The sequence below is a fragment of the Coregonus lavaretus genome (genome assembly GCF_964263955.1).
Source record: "Coregonus lavaretus genome assembly, chromosome: 20".
NCBI lineage: Eukaryota > Metazoa > Chordata > Actinopteri > Salmoniformes > Salmonidae > Coregonus > Coregonus lavaretus.
Window position 1 is genome coordinate 46,252,977 of NC_140007.1, and position 19,519 is coordinate 46,272,495.

Below are 19,519 nucleotides of genomic sequence, written 5' to 3' on the forward strand. Positions count from 1 at the left end.
ATAAGAATGCGGTGGTTGACAGAGTCGAAAGCCTTGGCCAGGTCGATGGAGACGGCTGCACAGTACTGTCTATTATCAATCGCGGTTATAATATCGTTTAGGACCTTGAGCGTGGCTGAAGTGCACCCGTGACCAGCTCGGAAACCGGATTGCATAGCGGAGAAGGTACGGTGGTATTCGAAATGGTCGATGATCTGTTTGTTAACTTGGCTTTCGAATACTTTCGAAAGGCAGGGCAGGATGGATATAGGTCTGTAGCAGTTTGGATCTAGAGTGTCACCCCCTTTGAAGAGGGGGATGACCGCGGCAGCTTTCCAATCTCTGGGGATCTCAGACGTTATGAAAGAGAGGTTGAACAGACTGGTAATAGGGGTTGCGACAATTTCGGCGGCTAGTTTTAGAAAGAAAGGGTCCAGATTGTCTAGCCCAGCTGATTTGTAGGGGTCCAGATTTTGCAGCGCTTTCAAAACATCAGCTGTTTGAATTTGTGTGAAGGAGAAGCGGGGGGGGCATGGGCAAGTTGCAGCAGAGGGTGCAGAGTTGGTGGCCGGGTTAGTGGTAGCCAGATGGAAAGCATGGCCAGCTGTAGCAAAATGCTTGTTGAAATTCTCGATTATTGTAGATTTATCGGTGGTGATAGTGTTTCCTAGCCTCAGTGCAGTGGGCAGCTGGGAGGAAGTGCTCTTATTCTCCATGGACTTTACAGTGTCCCAAAACTTTTTGGAGTTAGTGCTACAGGATACAAATTTCTGTTTGAAAAAGTTAGCCTTTGCTTTCCTGACTGCTTGTGTATATTGGTTCCTAACTTCCCTGAAAAGTTGCATATCGCGGGGGCTATTTGATGCTAATGCTGTACGCCACAGGATGTTTTTGTGCTGGTCAAGGGCAGTCAAGTCTGAGGAGAACCAGGGGCTATATCGGTTCTTAGTTCTGTATTTTTTTGAATGGGGCATGTTTATTTAAGATTGAGAGGAAATTACTTTTAAGGAACAACCAGGCATCCTCTACTGACGGAATGAGATCTATATCCATCCAGGATACCTGGGCCAGGTCAATTAGGAAGGCCTCCTCGCTAAAGTGTTTTAGGGAGCGTTTGACAGTGATGAGGGGTGGTCGTTTGACCGCGGACCCGTTACGGACGCAGGCAATAAGGCAGTGATCACTGAGATCCTGGTTGAAGACAGCTGAGGTGTATTTAGAGGGTATGTTAGTCAGGATGATATCTATGAGGGTACCCATGTTTACGGATTTAGGGTTGTACCTGGTAGGTTCGTTGATAATTTGCGTGAGGTTGAGGGCATCTAGCTTGGATTGTAGGATGGCTGGGGTATTAAGCATATCCCAATTTAGGTCACCAAGCAGTACAAACTCTGAGGATAAATGGGGGGCAATCAATTCACATATGGTGTCCAGGGCACAGCTGGGGGCTGAGGGGGGTCTGTAGCAAGCGGCAACAGTGAGAGACTTATTTCTGGAAAGGTGGATTTTTAGAAGTAGAAGCTCAAACTGTTTGGGCACAGACCTGGATAGTATGATGGAGCTCTGCAGGCTATCTCTACAGTAGATTGCAACTCCACCCCCTTTGGCAGTTCTATCTAGACGGAAAATGTTATAGTTGGGGATGGAAATTTCAGAATTTTTGGTGGCCTTCCTGAGCCAGGATTCAGACACTGCTAGAACATCAGGGTTGGCAGAGTGTGCTAACGCAGTGAATAACTCAAACTTAGGAAGTAGACTTCTGATATTTATGTGCAAGAAACCAAGACTTTTGCGATTACAGAAGTCATCAAATGATAGCGCCTGGGGAGTAGGAGTGATACTGGGGGCTACAGGGCCTGGGTTAGCCTCTACATCACCAGAGGAACAGAGGAGGAGTAGAATAAGGATACGGCTAAAGGCTTTAAGAACTGGTCTTCTAGCGCGTTGGGTACATAGAATAAAGGGGGCAGATTTCCGGGTGTTATAGAAAAGATTCAGGGCATTATGTACAGACAAGGATATGGAAGGATATGAGTAAAGTGGAGGTAAACCTAAGCGTTGGGTAACAATGAAAGAGATAGTATCTCTAGAGGCATCAATTGAGTCGGTCTCTGAGTGTATGGGGGGAGGGACAAAGGAGCTATCTAAGGCAGGTTTAGCTAGGCTGGGGGGTCTACAGTGATATAGTACAATTAGAAATAACCGAAACAACAATAAACTAACCATGTTTGGGCTGAGGCTAAACATAAACAGGATGTAGTACCGTAAAAAGGAACAGTCCAGCAGATATCAGCTGTATAGCTGAGTTATCATAAGGTCCGGTGGTGAAGCACTTGTGAGTAAGAGGCCACGGATAGCGTGTGCTAGCGGGCCAGGGCTAGCAGATGGATGGAATCTTCGTGGTTAACATCGTAACCACATCAGACGATTTCGTCGGCAGACCAGTCGTGTAGGATCGGCGGGGCTTCGTGTCAACACTAGGTGGTCCCGTCCGGTTGACAGAGAGGTAGATAGCCGGGAGATGGGCCTAGCTCAGGATGATTAGCCAGACCACAGCGTCCGTTTTGTTGTAGCCAGCTGGTAGCGATGAATCCGGAGTTAAAGGTCCAGTGATTCAGTGATTCCGGCGGAAAAACTGATATGATCTGGGTCGATAACGCGCTGTGCAGACTGGCCGAATATCCGGTGATCAATGTCCAATGATTAAAATTAATCCCGCGGAAAAAAATCCAATGTTTTGGGTGAAACACCGCTAGCTGTGGCTAATAGCAAGTAGCTAGTTAGCTGGCTAGCTAGTTTCAACTGGAGATTCTAGATTCTAGATAAAGGTAAGTCAAAAATAGAATCCGTTCCACATTGAGTGAGGCGGGTTGCAGGAAAGTATATTTTGTAGAAGGATGAAAAGTCTGATAGGGAAATATGTAAGAAAAATACAAAAAAAAAGGGTATTTACAGGCTATTTACAGACACACAACAGAAACAGGACTGCACTACTTCGCCATCTTGGAATTTAAATCCCCCCCTAAAATCGAGCACACTGCCATGCAACCTCCATAGACAAACATTGGCAGTAGAATGGCCCGTACTGAAGAGCTCAGTGACTTTCAACGTGGCACCGTCATAGGATGTAACATTTCTGCCCTGCTAGAGCTTCCCCAGTCAACTATAAGTGCTGTTATTGTGAAGTGGAAATGTCTAGGAGCACGTAAAAATCGTCTGTCCTCGGTTGCAACACTCACTACCGAGTTCCAAACTGCCTCTGGAAGCAACGTCAGCACAAGAACTGTTAGTCGGGAGTTTCATGAAATGGGTTTCCATGGCCGAGCAGCCGCACACAAGCCTAAGATCACCATGCGCAATGCCAAGCGTCGGCTGGAGTGGTGTAAAGCTCGCTGCCATTGGACTCTGGAGCAGTGGAAACGCGTTCTCTGGAGTGATGAATCACGCTTCACCATCTGGCAGTCCGACGGACGTATCTGGGTTTGGGAATGCTGGGAATGCTCCCTGCCCGAATGCATACTGCAAACTGTAGTTTTGTGGAGCAGGAATAATGGTCTGGGGCAGTTTTTCATGGTTTGGGCTAGGCCCATTAGTTCCAGTGAAGGGAAATCTTAACGCTACAGCATACAATTACATTCTACAGGATTCTGTGCTTCCAACTTTGTAGCAACAGTTTGGGGAAGGCCCTTTCCTGTTTCAGCATGACAATGCCCCGTGGAAAAAGCGAAGTCCATACGGAAATGGTTTGTCAAGATTGGTGTGGAAGAACTTGACTGGCCTGCACAGAGCCCTGACATCAACCCCATCGAACACCTTTGGGATGAATTGGAACGCCGACTGCGAGCCAGGTCTAATCGCCCAAAATCAGTGACCGACCTCACTAATGCTTGTGGCTGAATGGAAGCAAGTCCCCGCAGCAATGTTCCAACATCTAGTGGAAAGCCTTCCCAGAAGAGTGGAGGCTGTTATAGCAGCAAAGGGGGGACCAACTCCATATTAATGCCCATGATTTTGGAATGAGATGTGCGACGAGCAGGTGTCCACATACTTTTGGCCAAAACGTCATCATCCCTCAATAACTTAAAGACTGGGTGTCAGCCTGATGAACCAAACTACTCAGTAATCTCCTCCATGAAGACTGGGGGTCAGCCTGATGAACCAAACTACTCAGTAATCTCCTCCATGAAGACTGGGGGTCAGCCTGATGAACCAAACTACTCAGTAATCTCCTCCATGAAGACTGGTGGGTCAGCCTGATGAACCAAAGACTGGGGGTCAGCCTTACGAACCAAACTACTCAGTAATCTCCTCCATGAAGACTGGGGGTCAGCCTGATGAACCAAACTACTCAGTAATCTCCTCCATGAAGACTGGGGGTCAGCCTGATGAACCAAACTACTCAGTAATCTCCTCCATGAAGACTGGGGGTCAGCCTGATGAACCAAACTACTCAGTAATCTCCTCCATGAAGACTGGGGGTCAGCCTGATGAACCAAACTACTCAGTAATCTCCTCCATGAAGACTGGGGGGTCAGCCTGATTTAACCAAACTACTCAGTAATCTCCTCCATGAAGACTGGGGGTCAGCCTGATGAACCAAACTACTCAGTAATCTCCTCCATGAAGACTGGGGGTCAGCCTGATGAACCAAACTACTCAGTAATCTCCTCCATGAAGACTGGGGGTCAGCCTGATTAACCAAACTACTCAGTAATCTCCTCCATGAAGACTGGGGGTCAGCCTGATGAACCAAACTACTCAGTAATCTCCTCCATGAAGACTGGGGGTCAGCCTGATGAAAACAAACTACTCAGTAATCTCCTCCATGAAGACTGGGGGTCAGCCTGATGAACCAAACTACTCAGTAATCTCCTCCATGAAGACTGGGGGTCAGCCTGATGAACCAAACTACTCAGTAATCTCCTCCATGAAGACTGGGGGTCAGCCTGATGAACCAAACTACTCAGTAATCTCCTCCATGGAGACTGGGGGTCAGCCTGATGAACCAAACTACTCAGTAATCTCCTCCATGAAGACTGGGGGTCAGCCTGATGAACCAAACTACTCAGTAATCTCCTCCATGAAGACTGGGGGTCAGCCTGATGAACCAAACTACTCAGTAATCTCCTCCATGAAGACTGGGGGTCAGCCTGATGAACCAAACTACTCAGTAATCTCCTCCATGAAGACTGGGGGTCAGCCTGATGAACCAAACTACTCAGTAATCTCCTCCATGAAGACTGGGGGTCAGCCTGATGAACCAAACTACTCAGTAATCTCCTCCATGAAGACTGGGGGTCAGCCTGATGAACCAAACTACTCAGTAATCTCCTCCATGAAGACTGGGGGTCAGCCTGATGAACCAAACTACTCAGTAATCTCCTCCATGAAGACTGGGGGTCAGCCTGATGAACCAAACTACTCAGTAATCTCCTCCATGAAGACTGGGGGTCAGCCTGATGAACCAAACTACTCAGTAATCTCCTCCATGAAGACTGGGGGTCAGCCTGATGAACCAAACTACTCAGTAATCTCCTCCATGAAGACTGGGGGTCAGCCTGATGAACCAAACTACTCAGTAATCTCCTCCATGAAGACTGTGGGTCAGCCTGATGAACCAAACTACTCAGTAATCTCCTCTATGAAGACTGGGGGTCAGCCTGATGAACCAAACTACTCAGTCATCTCCTCCATGGAGACTGGGGGTCAGCCTGATGAACCAAACTACTCAGTAATCTCCTCCATGAAGACTGGGGGGTCAGCCTGATGAACCAAACTACTCAGTAATCTCCTCCATGAAGACTGGGGGTCAGCCTGATTAACCAAACTACTCAGTAATCTCCTCCATGAAGACTGGGGGTCAGCCTGATTAACCAAACTACTCAGTAATCTCCTCCATGAAGACTGGGGGTCAGCCTGATGAACCAAACTACTCAGTAATCTCCTCCATGAAGACTGGGGGTCAGCCTGATGAACCAAACTACTCAGTAATCTCCTCCATGAAGACTGGGGGTCAGCCTGATGAACCAAACTACTCAGTAATCTCCTCCATGAAGACTGGGGGTCAGCCTGATGAACCAAACTACTCAGTAATCTCCTCCATGAAGACTGGGGGTCAGCCTGATGAACCAAACTACTCAGTAATCTCCTCCATGAAGACTGGGGGTCAGCCTGATGAACCAAACTACTCAGTAATCTCCTCCATGAAGACTGGAGGTCAGCCTGATGAACCAAACTACTCAGTAATCTCCTCCATGAAGACAGTGGGTCAGCCTGATGAACCAAACTACTCAGTAATCTCCTCCATGAAGACTGGGGGTCAGCCTGATGAACCAAACTACTCAGTAATCTCCTCCATGGAGACTGGGGGTCAGCCTGATGAACCAAACTACTCAGTAATCTCCTCCATGAAGACTGGGGGTCAGCCTGATGAACCAAACTACTCAGTAATCTCCTCCATGAAGACTGGGGGTCAGCCTGATGAACCAAACTACTCAGTAATCTCCTCCATGAAGACTGGGGGTCAGCCTGATTAACCAAACTACTCAGTAATCTCCTCCATGAAGACTGGGGGTCAGCCTGATGAACCAAACTACTCAGTAATCTCCTCCATGAAGACTGGGGGTCAGCCTGATGAACCAAACTACTCAGTAATCTCCTCCATGAAGACTGGGGGTCAGCCTGATGAACCAAACTACTCAGTAATCTGCTCCATGAAGACTGGGGGTCAGCCTGATGAACCAAACTACTCAGTAATCTCCTCCATGAAGACTGGGGGTCAGCCTGATGAACCAAACTACTCAGTAATCTCCTCCATGAAGACTGGGGGTCAGCCTGATGAACCAAACTACTCAGTAATCTCCTCCATGAAGACTGGGGGTCAGCCTGATGAACCAAACTACTCAGTAATCTCCTCCATGAAGACTGGGGGTCAGCCTGATGAACCAAACTACTCAGTAATCTCCTCCATGAAGACTGGGGGTCAGCCTTACGAACCAAACTACTCAGTAATCTCCTCCATGAAGACTGGGGGTCAGCCTGATGAACCAAACTACTCAGTAATCTCCTCTATGAAGACTGGGGGTCAGCCTGATGAACCAAACTACTCAGTAATCTCCTCCATGAAGACTGGGGGTCAGCCTGATGAACCAAACTACTCAGTAATCTCCTCCATGAAGACTGGGGGTCAGCCTGATGAACCAAACTACTCAGTAATCTCCTCCATGGAGATTAGTAGGTTGTTTGTTTTAACAAACCTTTTTTATTTAGGTACTTATGTATTGTATATAGTTTTTTTTGTGGTGTGGTTTTCATATAAGCCCTTGGGCTTCCAACCACACCTGCACACCGTTCACTATTTATTTGTTATCTTTATTGTTGTCGATCACGTGTTTTCTTTGGTGCAAATAAATGTAACATAAAAATGTAACATAAAAATGTAACTTGCTACCACTAAATCCACTCCACTATGATATTAATGAGACAGCAGAATCTAGTGGATTACCAGCAGGCCGTGACCAAACCATCCATACTAATACTGCATCCTCAGTGTACTAATACTTCTGTGTCGTGATGTGAGGAGAGAATAACACCAGCAGTATTATCTGACTGGGAGAGGAGGGGACATTATGTCAGTATTATCTGACTGGGGGAGGAGGGAACATTATGTCAGTATTATCTGACTGGGAGAGTAGGGAACATTATGTCAGTATTATCTGACTGGGAGAGGAGGGAACATTATGTCAGTATTATCTGACTGGGAGAGGAGGGAACATTATGTCAGTATTATCTGACTGGGGGAGGAGGGAACATTATGTCAGTATTATCTGACTGGGAGAGGAGGGAACATTATGTCAGTATTATCTGACTGGGAGAGGAGGGAACATTATGTCAGTATTATCTGACTGGGAGAGGAGGGAACATTATGTCAGTATTATCTGACTGGGGGAGGAGGGAACATTATGTCAGTATTATCTGACTGGGAGAGGAGGGAACATTATGTCAGTATTATCTGACTGGGAGAGGAGGGGACATTATGTCAGCAGTATTATCTGACTGGGAGAGGAGGGAACATTATGTCAGTATTATCTGACTGGGGGAGGAGGGAACATTATGTCAGTATTATCTGACTGGGAGAGTAGGGAACATTATGTCAGTATTATCTGACTGGGAGAGGAGGGAACATTATGTCAGTATTATCTGACTGGGAGAGGAGGGAACATTATGTCAGTATTATCTGACTGGGAGAGGAGGGAACATTATGTCAGTATTATCTGACTGGGGGAGGAGGGAACATTATGTCAGTATTATCTGACTGGGAGAGGAGGGAACATTATGTCAGTATTATCTGACTGGGAGAGGAGGGAACATTATGTCAGTATTATCTGACTGGGAGAGGAGGGAACATTATGTCAGTATTATCTGACTGGGGGAGGAGGGAACATTATGTCAGTATTATCTGACTGGGAGAGGAGGGAACATTATGTCAGTATTATCTGACTGGGAGAGGAGGGGACATTATGTCAGCAGTATTATCTGACTGGGAGAGGAGGGAACATTATGTCAGTATTATCTGACTGGGGGAGGAGGGAACATTATGTCAGTATTATCTGACTGGGGGAGGAGGGAACATTATGTCAGTATTATCTGACTGGGAGAGGAGGGAACATTATGTCAGTATTATCTGACTGGGGGAGGAGGGAACATTATGTCAGCAGTATTATCTGACTGGGAGAGGAGGGAACATTATGTCAGCAGTATTATCTGACTGGGAGAGGAGGGAACATTATGTCAGTATTATCTGACTGGGAGAGGAGGGAACATTATGTCAGTATTATCTGACTGGGAGAGGAGGGAACATTATGTCAGTATTATCTGACTGGGGGAGGAGGGAACATTATGTCAGTATTATCTGACTGGGAGAGGAGGGAACATTATGTCAGTATTATCTGACTGGGAGAGGAGGGAACATTATGTCAGCAGTATTATCTGACTGGGGGAGGAGGGAACATTATGTCAGTATTATCTGACTGGGAGAGGAGGGAACATTATGTCAGCAGTATTATCTGACTGGGGGAGGAGGGAACATTATGTCAGTATTATCTGACTGGGAGAGGAGGGAACATTATGTCAGTATTATCTGACTGGGAGAGGAGGGAACATTATGTCAGCAGTATTATCTGACTGGGGGAGGAGGGAACATTATGTCAGTATTATCTGACTGGGAGAGGAGGAAACATTATGTCAGCAGTATTATCTGACTGGGAGAGGAGGGAACATTATGTCAGTATTATCTGACTGGGAGAGGAGGGAACATTATGTCAGCAGTATTATCTGACTGGGAGAGGAGGGAACATTATGTCAGTATTATCTGACTGGGAGAGGAGGGAACATTATGTCAGCAGTATTTTCTGACTGGGAGAGGAGGGAACATTATGTCAGTATTATCTGACTGGGAGAGGAGGGAACATTATGTCAGTATTATCTGACTGGGGGAGGAGGGAACATTATGTCAGTATTATCTGACTGGGAGAGGAGGGAACATTATGTCAGTATTATCTGACTGGGAGAGGAGGGAACATTATGTCAGTATTATCTGACTGGGGGAGGAGGGAACATTATGTCAGTATTATCTGACTGGGAGAGGAGGGAACATTATGTCAGCAGTATTATCTGACTGGGGGAGGAGGGAACATTATGTCAGCAGTATTATCTGACTGGGGGAGGAGGGAACATTATGTCAGTATTATCTGACTGGGGGAGGAGGGAACATTATGTCAGTATTATCTGACTGGGAGAGGAGGGAACATTATGTCAGTATTATCTGACTGGGAGAGGAGGGAACATTATGTCAGTATTATCTGACTGGGGGAGGAGGGAACATTATGTCAGTATTATCTGACTGGGGGAGGAGGGATCATTATGTCAGTATTATCTGACTGGGAGAGGAGGGAACATTATGTCAGCAGTATTATCTGACTGGGAGAGGAGGGAACATTATGTCAGTATTATCTGACTGGGGGAGGAGGGAACATTATGTCAGTATTATCTGACTGGGGGAGGAGGGAACATTATGTCAGTATTATCTGACTGGGAGAGGGGGGAACATTATGTCAGTATTATCTGACTGGGGGAGGAGGGAACATTATGTCAGTATTATCTGACTGGGAGAGTAGGGAACATTATGTCAGTATTATCTGACTGGGGGAGGAGGGAACATTATGTCAGTATTATCTGACTGGGAGAGGAGGGAACATTATGTCAGTATTATCTGACTGGGAGAGGAGGGAACATTATGTCAGTATTATCTGACTGGGAGAGGAGGGGACATTATGTCAGCAGTATTATCTGACTGGGAGAGGAGGGAACATTATGTCAGTATTATCTGACTGGGGGAGGAGGGAACATTATGTCAGTATTATCTGACTGGGAGAGGGGGGAACATTATGTCAGTATTATCTGACTGGGGGAGGAGGGAACATTATGTCAGTATTATCTGACTGGGGGAGGAGGGAACATTATGTCAGTATTATCTGACTGGGAGAGGAGGGAACATTATGTCAGTATTATCTGACTGGGGGAGGAGGGAACATTATGTCAGCAGTATTATCTGACTGGGAGAGGAGGGAACATTATGTCAGTATTATCTGACTGGGGGAGGAGGGAACATTATGTCAGTATTATCTGACTGGGGGAGGAGGGAACATTATGTCAGTATTATCTGACTGGGGGAGGAGGGAACATTATGTCAGTATTATCTGACTGGGAGAGGGGGGAACATTATGTCAGTATTATCTGACTGGGGGAGGAGGGAACATTATGTCAGTATTATCTGACTGGGGGAGGAGGGAACATTATGTCAGTATTATCTGACTGGGGGAGGAGGGAACATTATGTCAGTATTATCTGACTGGGAGAGGGGGGAACATTATGTCAGTATTATCTGACTGGGGGAGGAGGGAACATTATGTCAGTATTATCTGACTGGGGGAGGAGGGAACATTATGTCAGTATTATCTGACTGGGGGAGGAGGGAACATTATGTCAGTATTATCTGACTGGGAGAGGAGGGAACATTATGTCAGTATTATCTGACTGGGAGAGGAGGGAACATTATGTCAGTATTATCTGACTGGGAGAGGGGGGAACATTATGTCAGTATTATCTGACTGGGGGAGGAGGGAACATTATGTCAGTATTATCTGACTGGGGGAGGAGGGAACATTATGTCAGTATTATCTGACTGGGAGAGGGGGGAACATTATGTCAGTATTATCTGACTGGGAGAGGAGGGAACATTATGTCAGTATTATCTGACTGGGAGAGTAGGGAACATTATGTCAGTATTATTATCTGACTGGGAGAGGAGGGAACATTATGTCAGTATTATCTGACTGGGAGAGGAGGGAACATTATGTCAGCAGTATTATCTGACTGGGAGAGGAGGGAACATTATGTCAGTATTATCTGACTGGGAGAGGAGGGAACATTATGTCAGTATTATCTGACTGGGAGAGGGGGGAACATTATGTCAGTATTATCTGACTGGGGGAGGAGGGAACATTATGTCAGTATTATCTGACTGGGAGAGGAGGGAACATTATGTCAGCAGTATTATCTGACTGGGAGAGGAGGGGACATTATGTCAGCAGTATTATCTGACTGGGAGAGGAGGGAACATTATGTCAGTATTATAAGTAGACTAGGGCTGCATTCCAAACACTTAAAAGACACGCCCTCTCCCCTCAAATTAAGTGGACACTTCTGATGACGTCTGACGAGTTGACACTTGCAGGGCAAGGGGAGAATTAATTAATTTATAAAAATGGACTGCTCTTGCTCGGGAATTTGTGTCAGTCGTTCGTCCCACGGTTGTGTTTTCAGTCATCATGGAACCATCGGTAGCTGTCGTGTGTGATTTATATGCGCTACAGTCAATTATGATTGCGTTTCATATCTTGGCTAGAAGACAACGCATGTTACCCATCCGACTATACTCAGGTAAATCGAAAATTACAATGTATAAGTGTAATGTCAGGGAAAGTTGTGTGCGCGCAAGCTAACGTTTCCAAAAGCTAACCAAACAAAAACATCATTACTTTTACGATACGTTTTTGAGCTATCAAGTGCATTAATAGCACAATTTCTAACTTATTTACTTTCGTTTTTACTTACACTTGTATGTTGACTTCTCGATATTAATGTTTGTTTTAAGTTTTGGCAGACTTTTCTTAGCGGATGTACAATCATCGTGAATTGAATTAAGGGGCGTTTCAGGCCCCGGAGTGAACATAATTGTACACTCGCAAACTCGATCACAATCGAGGGCTGAGGGGCTTACGTTGCCAACTTCCCTTGCTTGGCTGATCATTTGGACCGACGACAAAGACGGCCGCGGGGATTCCCCCAAGGGTGTAAGTCGAGGGTAAGTGGAGGAGGGTGTGTCTTTAATGTGTATGAAACGCAGCCTAGATATCAGAAATTGAGGGAAGGCAAGGGTGGAAAAATAAGCTGCAGTGCACAACGGCTTTATGGCACCTATGAAATGAAAAAGGAAGCAGGATTATCTGAAGCAGGCAGACATCACAGATCACATCAGGGTTGGGCTCAATTCAGAATTTTTTGAATTGACTACCAACATGAGTTGAAATTCAAATTGAAAAATCAGCCACCCCCAACAGGATGTAGAATTTTAATTTGATTGACAGGAGGTAGAATTTTATTCACTGCAATTCCACTCAGTCATAGAACATGAGAGTTTCATTGACTGACAGGTCACACTTCCAGAGACCAAGGTCACACTTCCAGAGACCAAGGTCACACTTCCAGAGACCAAGGTCACACTTCCAGAGACCAAAGTCACACTTCCAGAGACCAAAGAATATATCACTTTTCTCTGGAAACAAACATGTTCATAGGTGACTCGTTTCAGGAAACAAGGCGTATGTCGCAAGTCACGACTTCACAGGAGAGACATTTGAACGTTTATTTTTATTTGGTTTATCAAATTGCATTTTTTGGCAGAAATGCCTTCTGGAACATTTTAACTTTCATGTGCCTTAATAACAAACGTGTATGCCATCTGTAAATACGAATAAAGTTGTTAAATTACATAGCCTAGTTGGTTTAGCCACAGAAAAAGACAGGAACCTTCCCGCTAGCCATGATTGGCTGAGATGAGTTTCGGATTTGGTCTGCCGTGTAGCGTCTTCTGTCTATAAAATGAGCTGCTCGTTATGTGTAGATAATCCTTTCTACTGCAGTTTTTTTTCTGAAATATATAACGTTAGCCACGGAGAACCGCAAATGTGTTGCTAATGCTCTCAATAACATTGCTGCCCTGAATTTGAAGTTGTGATGGACTACTTTCAGGAGGACGATCGTACCATGCTGACTCTCTCGGACTCTGAAAAATGAATCAGACGATGAGGAAATCCCTGATTTTAGGTAAAAACTTTTTTCATTGAAGAAGATATTGTAGATGTCTTCTGATGACAGTGATGTGGGAAGAAACGGCGATCAACAGTGTTGTTGTCACGGAAGAAGTTGACCGAGTTTTGAAATCAGTGGAATGTCTGGTAGAAGCAGAGTATAATAAGGAGATGGATAGAATTATTGGCGTTTGATTACAAATGCAGAGGGAGTCGAAAAGAGAAACACAGATGGCTTCAAACTAAGGGCAACCATGGCATCCGTGACAGAGAGGGGAGAAAGATCTGATGATTCTTATGGCATTGCACACGGTCAGTGTGAACCAGAGTGACTTGACACAACGGGCCAAGCAAGCTGTACAAACTAAACGGAAACGGCACAGGACGTCTTATTTAATGAAAAGGGGTTGCAGTCTGCCGTGAAGCGTTCATCCATGTATGCGGGTAAGAGTCTAGCTACAGTTTCAGATATTATACGTTTCTAATTTTGTCACACCATAACACCTCCTCCTCCATGCTTTACGATGGGAAATACACATGCTGAGATCATCCGTTCACCCACACCGCGTCTCACAAAGACACGGCTGTTGGAATCAAAAATCTCCAATTTGGACAAATTAATGTCCATTGCTCGTGTTTCTTGGCCCAAGCAAGTCTCTTCTTCTTATTGGTGTCCCTTAGTAGTGGTTTCTTTGCAGGAATTCAACCATGAAGGCCTGATTCACACAGTCTCCTCTGAACAGTTGATGTTGAGATGTGTCTGTTACTTGAACTCTGTGAATCATTTATTTGGGCTGCAATTTCTGAGGCTGGTAACTCTAATGAACTTATCCTCTGCAGCAGAGGTAACTCTGGGTATTCCATTCCTGTGGCGGTTGCCACGTCTCCTCCCGTGGCTCCCCTCCGGCGCTCTGATTCGCCGGTCTACTGAGCCACCGGTCTGAGCACACCACCTCGGCAACACCGGAATGAAAACCCAACGCACCCTAATCAACTCTAGCGCACCTGCACCTCATCATCTCATCACCACCCCTATATAGCCCTGGACTGTTCAGTGTTGTGTTGTGTGTGATTGTTAGTGTCTTGTCGTGTACTCGCTCTTTGTTGTTCTCTTGCTCAGTGTTAAGTAAACCTTTACATTGTTGATTCCTGCGTCTGCTTCCTGCCTCTTCGTATCCTCAGTACTCGTCACAGCGGTCCTCATGAGAGCCAGTTTCATCATAGCGCTTGATGGTTTTTGCGACTGCACTTGAAGAAACTTTCAAAGTTCTTGACATTTTCCGTATTGACTGACAATATGGACTTGGTCTTTTACCAAATAGGGCTATCTTCTGTATACAGACCCCTACCTTGTCACAACACAACTGATTGGCTCAAACCATTAAGAAGGAAAGAAATTCCACAAATTAACTTTTAACAAGGCACACCTGTTAATTGAAATGCATTCCAGGTGACTACCTCATGAAGCTGGTTGAGAGAATGCCAAGAGTGTGCAAAGCTGTCATCAAGGCAAAGGGTGGCTATTTGAAGAATCTCAAATACAAAACATATTTTGATTTGTTTAACACTTTTTTGGTTACTACATGATTCCATATCTGTTATTTCATAGTTTTGATGTCTTCACTATTATTCTACAATGTAGAAAATAGTAAAAATAAAGAAAAACCCTTGAATGAGTAGGTGTTCTAAAACCTTTGACCGGTAGTGTACATATTACCTCAATTACCTGGACTAACCGGTGCCCCCGCACATTGACTCTGTGCCGGTACCCCCTGTATATAGCCTCGCTACTGTTATTTTACTATTGTTATTTTACTGCTGCTCTTTAAACAGACCAAGGGGAGGCCAGACCAAGGGGAGGTCAGACCAAGGGGAGACCAGACCAAGGGGAGGTCAGACCAAAGGGAGGTCGGACCAAAGGAAGGTCGGACCAAGGGGAGGCCGGACCAAAGGGAGGTCAGACCAAAAAGGGAGGTCAGACCAAGGGGAGGTCAGACCAAGGGGAGGTCAGACCAAGGGGAGACCAGACCAAGGGGAGGTCAGACCAAAGGGAGGTCGGACCAAAGGAAGGTCGGACCAAGGGGAGGCCGGACCAAAGGGAGGTCAGACCAAAAAGGGAGGTCAGACCAAGGGGAGACCAGACCAAGGGGAGGTCAGACCAAGGGGAGACCAGACCAAGGGGAGGTCAGACCAAAGGGAGGTCGGACCAAAGGAAGGTCGGACCAAGGGGAGGCCGGACCAAAGGGAGGTCAGACCAAAAAGGGAGGTCAGACCAAGGGGAGGTCAGACCAAGGGGAGACCAGACCAAGGGGAGACCAGACCAAGGGGAGGTCAGACCAAAGGGAGGTCGGACCAAAGGAAGGTCGGACCAAGGGGAGGCCGGACCAAAGGGAGGTCAGACCAAAAAGGGAGGTCAGACCAAGGGGAGACCAGACCAAGGGGAGGTCAGACCAAAGGGAGGTCGGACCAAAGGAAGGTCGGACCAAGGGGAGGCCGGACCAAAGGGAGGTCAGACCAAAAAGGGAGGTCAGACCAAGGGGAGGTCAGACCAAGGGGAGGTCAGACCAAGGGGAGGTCAGACCAAGGGGAGACCGGACCAAGGGGAGGTCAGACCAAAGGGAGGCCAGACCAAAGGGAGGCCAGACCAAGGGGAGACCAGACCAAGGGGAGGCCAGACCAAAGGGAGGTCAGACCAAAGGGAGGTCAGACCAAAGGGAGACCAGACCAAGGGGAGACCAGACCAAGGGGAGACCAGACCAAGGGGAGACCAGACCAAGGGGAGACCAGACCAAAGGGAGGTCAGACCAAAGGGAGGTCAGACAAAAGGGAGACCAGACCAAGGGGAGACCAGACCAAGGGGAGGTCAGACCAAGGGGAGGTCATACCAAGGGGAGGTCAGACCAAGGGGAGACCAGACCAAGAGGAGACCAGACCAAGGGGAGACCAGACCAAGAGGAGGTCAGACCAAGGGGAGACCAGACCAAGGGGAGGCCGGACCAAGAGGAGACCAGACCAAAGGGAGACCAGACCAAGGGGAGGTCATACCAAGGGGAGGTCAGACCAAGGGGAGGTCAGACCAAGGGGAGGCCAGACCAAGGGGAGGCCAGACCAAGAGGAGACCAGACCAAGGGGAGACCAGACCAAGGGGAGGTCAGACCAAAGGGAGGTCAGACCAAAGGGAGACCAGACCAAGGGGAGGTCAGACCAAGAGGAGGTCAGACCAAGGGGAGACCAGACCAAGGGGAGGCCGGACCAAGAGGAGACCAGACCAAAGGGAGACCAGACCAAGGGGAGACCAGACCAAGGGGAGGTCAGACCAAGGGGAGACCAGACCAAGGGGAGGCCGGACCAAGAGGAGACCAGACCAAAGGGAGACCAGACCAAAGGGAGGTCGGACCAAAGGGAGGTCGGACCAAAGGGAGGTCGGACCAAAGGAAGGTCGGACCAAGGGGAGGCCGGACCAAGGGGAGGCCGGACCAAGGGGAGACCAGACCAAAGGGAGACCAGACCAAAGGGAGGTCGGACCAAAGGGAGGTCGGACCAAAGGGAGGTCGGACCAAAGGAAGGTCGGACCAAGGGGAGGCCGGACCAAGGGGAGGCCGGACCAAGGGGAGGCCGGACCAAGGGGAGGTCAGACCAAGGGGAGGCCAGACCAAGGGGAGACCAGACCAAAGGGAGACCAGACCAAGGGGAGGCCAGACCAAGGGGAGACCAGACCAAGGGGAGACCAGACCAAGGGGAGGCCAGACCAAAGGGAGACCAGACCAAGGGGAGACCAGACCAAGGGGAGACCGGGTGCATTAGAAACACTCGGAATGAGTGCATGTCTGTGTCACAGCCTGTAGCTCAGTTGGTAGAGCATGGCGCTTGCAACGCCAGGGTTGTGGGTTCGTTTCCCACGGGGGGCCAGTATGAAAATGTATTCACTCACTAACTGTAAGTCGCTCTGGATAAGAGAGGAGAGTGAGGAGAGGAGAGAGAGAGGAGAGAGTGAGAGATAGGACAGTGAGAGAGGAGAGAGAGGAGAGAGTGAGCGAGGGGAGAGTGTGCGAGAGAAAGAGAGTGTGTGAGAGAGAAGGAGAGTGTGTGAGAAAGAGTGAAAGAGAAAGAGAGTGCGAGAGAAAATGGAAGTGAAAGTTGAACAGTATAATGTGTCATCATAGGCCTTGAACATCTCCCAGTCAAACGGCCTGGAAAACAGTATGCTAACCAAGTTTCCCTTCTGTTCAGACACTAGCTGAGAAGCTAACCAGTAACCACAAACATACATCTGTGACCTTTGACTGCCTAAGGCAACAAGGAGGACATGGAGGGAGTATTGTTCTGGGTTAACATTCAAACTAATACTAAATTGTCATCTCCACATCTTGCCTGAAGCAGAAAGACTGTCAATAGCACAAGTCTTAGGCCTACACAATGAACTTGTTGACACTAGCTAGGTCTTGCTGCTACTCCACACCCTCAGACGACCTCAAATAAAGTTTGGCCATATTTGCATCCGGGCTTCTCCTCCTGGCTGTGACCTGCCTAATAACGAACCACACATTTGATTTATGATATCCTCTATAGTTACAAGACTGTCTTCTTCATGGTAAATGACGTAAATGTAAATGTAAAATGGTGACAGAATGAAGCAACTCCCTTGAGATGTGGACATCATGATTGAGAGAGGTAGCTCATTTCCATTATAAGTGGATTGATCGCCACAGATGGTTTGTTTACATAGCAGGTTAGGATAACTAACGTAGCAGGTTAAGGGAATTAACGCAGCAGGTTAAGGGAATTAACGCAGCAGGTTAAGGGAATTAACGTAGCAGGTTAGGCTTTGTTAAAATGTTAAAGTCGACCGGTAGAACGAGGAAGTAGCCAGTTGTCAATAGAAAGTAAAGCAAGAGGGGGCTTGGTTTCCCTGGACGCAGTCTGACCCTTACCTTCTTTTTAGTCAAAGGGAACTCCACATATTGCTTGTGTTTTCCTTAGAACAGTGAATGTCACATGATTCTAGCTATAGTAAAATAATGATTTGACATGTGTCGTGACAAACATCGACGACAACTAACTAGTTTACTATGTCACGGGTCAGATTGAATGCAAATACAGATTTGCTCAACTCGCCGGGGTCCATGCTAGTTAGCTGGCTATCCTCAAATAGAACAATGTTTAGTTCGCTAGCTAAAGTTACCATCTGTAAAAAAATCAATAAAAAAAATAGAGGTGGTTTGCTAATGCATCGTGGCCTGGTTTTTAAAACCAACTAAGTTACCAGCAACCTCCCACTCGCTGTATAGAAAATAAAGATCGGAGGATTTAAAACTGTAAAGCGGATAATCTCTTGCTACCGCATCAAAGGAACACAGCATCCATGTTGGTTTAGCAGTTTCTACCCAGTTAGCATGCTAGCTACCACCACCACCAGGCACGATTCATTCGCTAGCTCGCTAATCTAAGGAAGGCGGGGAAGCTAATTTAGCTAGCATGGCCGGGGATACGAAGTGTGCTATCAAATGCAGTTCTTACCGTATATTTGGGCACAGTGGATGTCCGATTTGAGATATTGAAAGGTAGCTAACTATAATGCTTGCATTCCAAGCAGCAGTTCATGCTAGTTTGGTTGGGCAATCATTAAAAAACCACCTAGTAAACTAGAAACGCTACTTGCTGGCTGTCAATCTCAGAGACCCTATTAAATGACTAGAGGGGTTGTGTCATAAACCTTCAAAGTTTCAGAATGGGATGAAAATGGCAGCCATATTGGTTAGGGAGAAATCCCAACCAGCCTAATTGGAATGAATAGCAGTACAGTAGAGGCATAATCCAGATTTGATTTATGCAGGAAAGTAAAAGTAAGGGATGTGATATATTGCGCAATATAATATATTGTCATATATTGTCATAAATACAGTTTATACAGGTTTTATACCAACTTTCCGAATAAATAGCCGCTCAAGTATATGTAAACAGACCAAACATTTTCATGGAAAGCTGTGAGTGCTATTATATGATACAATATCAGTACTTGTTGAAGTCCTATCATCTACTGATTTCAGCCAGTGTATGGCTGTGGATTGACTGCATTGCATATTGGCAGTTAATTTGAAACATTTATGGAA

General features: G+C 46.6%; 1 protein-coding gene across 1 annotated transcript in view; it reads right to left on the reverse strand.

The window, feature by feature from the left end:
- Window positions 1-19,091, reverse strand: part of LOC311147738 (dnaJ homolog subfamily C member 5-like) — a 45,530-nt gene extending 26,439 nt beyond the window's left edge. Inside the window, exon 1 of the mRNA XM_084184511.1 lies at window positions 18,927-19,091. The gene's annotated coding sequence lies outside the window, so the exon portion shown is untranslated. The remainder of the gene's footprint in view (window positions 1-18,926) is intronic.
- Between the last annotated feature and the right edge of the window lie 428 nt (window positions 19,092-19,519).